Below are 4,612 nucleotides of genomic sequence, written 5' to 3'. Positions count from 1 at the left end.
TTAGCGGCTGCACGAAGGCGGGGACACCGCGGAGACCCCGCCCCTTACTGCTGACGGAGGGGTAGGGGGCGGGGTTAAGCTGCTTTCTTAATAATAATGAGAATAAATGAATAATTAATTAATATTCATATCATTATTATATAAAATCGTTTTAATTATTATTTTTAAATTGTAATAATTTTGTACTTAATATTTTACATTTATTTTTATTTTATTTCTGCCATATTTCAACCATCAAATGTAACAGTCAACAAATCCGACACCCAATCCAGGTATTTGATGGGTTTTATCTCAAGCACACCTCTGATGCAACTAACGTAGCCCTTGGTTTGCCACCTGATTTTATAATTATTCCTTATTTTAAAAAAATATTATAAAAAAATAAATAATGGTTTATTAATAATAATATTTTTCACATCTTAAATATAAACACACACACAAAACATTATATTTTCTGCAAAGAAATATACGGTTAAAATGATCCCTGCTGGTCATGATGCGTACTGTACATACAGCATCCAGCAGAGTCAGAGAACAATGTTCAGCCACATTCAGCGGTACAGAACTGAAGTGCAGGTGTGCAGTGATGGTTGTGTAGCGTGTGATCAGACCACAGTGGACGCTGGAAAGAGCATTAGTGCATTAGTCCAGGCACTGTTGGCTCTCTCCTGCTGAAGCTATGATGTGCAGTAGTTAATAGTAGTTGTAATAAATACAGTAGTAATAGTAGTCATAGCAGTACTTAACTTAGTAATACAAATAACAGCTGTAGTAATAGTAATATTAACAATAGTAATAGCAGTAGTAATCATAGTAGTAGAAGTAAAAGTAGTAGTAGCAGCAGTAGTAATAGTAGTAGACATAAAAGTAGTAGATGTAAAAGTAGTAGTACTAATAGTAGTAAAAGTAGTGTAGTAGTAGTAATATAAACAATAGTAGTAATAGTAGTAGTAAAATAAGTAGAAGCAGTAGTAGTAGAAGTAGTAGTTGTAATAAAAGTAGTAGTAGTGTAGCAGTAGTAGTAGTTATAGTAGTAGTAGTAAAAGAAATACTACCAGCAGTCGTAGTAGTAGTAGTAATAGTAGTAGTAGTAATAGTAGTAACAAACAATAGTAGTAGTAAAATAAGTAGCAGCAGTAGTAGTAGTAGTAATAGTAGTAATAGCAGCAGTAGTAGTAGTAATAGTAGTAATAGTAATAGTAGTATTAGTAATAGTAGTAGTAATAGTAGGAGTTGGAGTAGTAGTATTAGTAGTAGTAGTAGTAGTAGTAGTAGTAGTAATAGTAGGAGTTGGAGTAGTAGTATTAGTAGTAGTAATAGTAATAGTAGGAGTTGGAGTAGTAGTATTAGTAGTAGTAATAGTAATAGTAGGAGTTGGAGTAGTAGTAATAGTAATAGTAGGAGTTGGAGTAGTAGTATTAGTAGTAGTAATAGTAGGAGTTGGAGTAGTAGTATTAGTAGTAGTAGTAGTAATAGTAGGAGTTGGAGTAGTAGTATTAGTAGTAGTAATAGTAATAGTAGGAGTTGGAGTAGTAGTATTAGTAGTAGTAGTAGTAATAGTAGGAGTAGTAGTATTAGTAGTAGTAATAGTAATAGTAGGAGTAGTAGTATTAGGAGTTGGAGTAGTAGTATTAGTAATAGTAAGAGTTGGAGTAGTAGTATTAGTAGTAGTAATAGTAGGAGTAGTAGTATTAGTAGTAGGAGTAGTAATAGTAGGAGTTGGAGTAGTAGTATTATTAGTAGTAATAGTAGGAGTTGGAGTAGTAGTATTAGTAGTAGTAATAGTAGGAGTAGTAGTATTAGTAGTAGGAGTAGTAATAGTAGGAGTTGGAGTAGTAGTATTATTAGTAGTAATAGTAGGAGTTGGAGTAGTAGTATTAGTAGTAGTAGTAATAGTAGCAGTACATTTACATTTAAAGCATTTAGCAGACCCTCTTCTCCAGAGCGACTTACAAAAGTGCTTCACTGTTTACTCAAGAATAACCTCAGCTAGTTTGAGTGGACTAAAATTGAAAGATCCCTCTGATCTTAGACACTACTAAACACTAAGAGTCAATAATACTCTACTCTTCACCCAAGTACTGTAGATGCGGGCAGCTACAGGAAGCCAGTGAAGAGAACGCAGCAGTGGAGTGACATGGCTGAATTTAGAAACATTGAAGACGACCAGTGACGCTGCATTCTGTTACGTTTGCAACATGACTTGAGAAAGATAACTGATCATCCATGACTACACCAAGGCTTCGAGCTTCTGCAGAAGGAGTGACCAGTGAGTTCTCAAAGGAGAGGGAAAAATTGCAGTATTGTTGGGGTTGAGTTTGAGGTGGTGAGCCGCCATCCAAGAAGAGACATCAGCGAGACGGGCTGAGATGCGGGTAGAGATCTGTGTGTCACAAAGTGGGATATAAAGGATGAGTTGAGTGTCATCAGTGTAGAAGTGCTAAAAGAATTCATGGAAGGAATTTTATTTTACCAAGAGAGCAAGTGTAGAGTGAGAAGTGCAGAGGACCAAGCACTGAGCCTTGTGGAACACCAGTGGAGAGACTACAAGGAGTAGAACCAGTAGTAGTAACAGAAATAGGGGTAGTAATAGTAGTAGCAGCAGCAGTAACAGCAGCAGTAACAGAAATGGGGTAGTAGCAGCAGTAGTAGTAGTAGTAGTAGCAGAAATAGGAGTAGTAGCAGAAATAGGGGTAGTAGTAGTAGTAGTAGTAGTAGCAGCAGCAGTAGTAGTAGTAAAAGTAACAAAAATAGGGGTAGTAGTAGTAGTAGCAGAAATGGGGTAGTAGTAGCAGCAGCAGCAGCAGTAGTAGTAGTATCAGAAATAGGGGTAGTAATAGTAGCAGTAGTAGAAATAGGGGTAGTAATAGTAGTAGTAGTAGTAGAAATATGGGTAGTAATAGTAGCAGTAGTAGAAATAAGGGTAGTAATAGTAGCAGTAGTAGTAGTAGAAATAGGGGTAGTAATAGTAACAGTAGTAGTAGAAATAGGGGTAGTAATGGTAACAGTAGTAGTAGAAATAGGGGTAGTAACAGTAGTAGTAGTAGAAATAGGGGTAGTAACAGTAGTAGTAGTAGAAATAGGGGTAGTAATAGTAACAGTAGTAGTAGAAATAGGGGTAGTAATAGTAGCAGTAGTAGTAGAAATAGGGGTAGTAATAGTAGCAGTAGTAGTAGAAATAGGGGTAGTAATAGTAGCAGTAGTAGTAGTAGAAATAGGGGTAGTAATAGTAGCAGTAGTAGTAGTAGAAATAGGGGTAGTAATAGCAGCAGTAGTAGTAGAAATAGGGGTAGTAATAGTAGCAGTAGTAGTAGAAATAGGGGTAGTAATAGCAGCAGTAGTAGTAGAAATAGGGGTAGTAATAGTAGCAGTAGTAGTAGTAGAAATAAGGGTAGTAATAGTAGCAGTAGTAGTAGAAATAGGGGTAGTAATAGTAGCAGTAGTAGTAGTAGAAATAAGGGTAGTAATAGTAGCAGTAGTAATAGTAGAAATAGGGGTAGTAATAGCAGCAGTAGTAGTAGAAATAGGGGTAGTAATAGTAGCAGTAGTAGTAGTAGAAATAAGGGTAGTAATAGTAGCAGTAGTAGTAGTAGAAATAGGGGTAGTAATAGTAGTAGTAGTAGAAATAGGGGTAGTAATAGTAGTAGTAGTAGTAGTAGAAATAGGGGTAATAATAGTAGCAGTAGTAGTAGTAGTAGTAGTAGAAATAGGGGTAGTAATAGTAGCAGTAGTAGTAGTAGTAGTAGAAATAGGGGTAATAATAGTAGCAGTAGTAGTAGTAGTAGTAGTAGAAATAGGGGTAGTAATAGTAGCAGTAGTAGTAGTAGTAGTAGAAATAGGGGTAGTAATAGTAGCAGTAGTAGTAGTAGTAGAAATAGGGGTAGTAATAGTAGCAGTAGTAATAGTAGAAATAGGGGTAGTAATAGCAGCAGTAGTAGTAGAAATAGGGGTAGTAATAGTAGCAGTAGTAGTAGTAGAAATAAGGGTAGTAATAGTAGCAGTAGTAGTAGTAGAAATAGGGGTAGTAATAGTAGTAGTAGTAGAAATAGGGGTAGTAATAGTAGTAGTAGTAGTAGTAGAAATAGGGGTAATAATAGTAGCAGTAGTAGTAGTAGTAGTAGTAGAAATAGGGGTAGTAATAGTAGCAGTAGTAGTAGTAGTAGTAGAAATAGGGGTAGTAATAGTAGCAGTAGTAGTAGTAGTAGAAATAGGGGTAGTAATAGTAGCAGTAGTAGTAGAAATAGGGGTAGTAATAATAGCAGTAGTAGTAGTAGTAGAAATAGGGGTAGTAATAGTAGCAGTAGTAGTAGAAATAGGGGTAGTAATAATAGCAGTAGTAGTAGTAGTAGAAATAGGGGTAGTAATAGTAGCAGTAGTAGTAGTAGAAATAGGGGTAGTAATAGTAGCAGTAGTAGTAGAAATAGGGGTAGTAATAATAGCAGTAGTAGTAGTAGTAGTAATAGGGGTAGTAATAGTAACAGTAGTAGTAGTAGTAGAAATAGGGGTAGTAATAGTAGCAGTAGTAGTAGTAGAAATAGGGGTAGTAATAGTAGCAGTAGTAGTAGTAGAAATAGGGGTAGTAATAATAGCAGTAGTAGTAGTAGTAGAAATA

This window comes from Salminus brasiliensis, chromosome 18 (genome assembly GCF_030463535.1).
Source record: "Salminus brasiliensis chromosome 18, fSalBra1.hap2, whole genome shotgun sequence".
NCBI lineage: Eukaryota > Metazoa > Chordata > Actinopteri > Characiformes > Bryconidae > Salminus > Salminus brasiliensis.
This window is presented reverse-complemented; position numbering follows the sequence as displayed.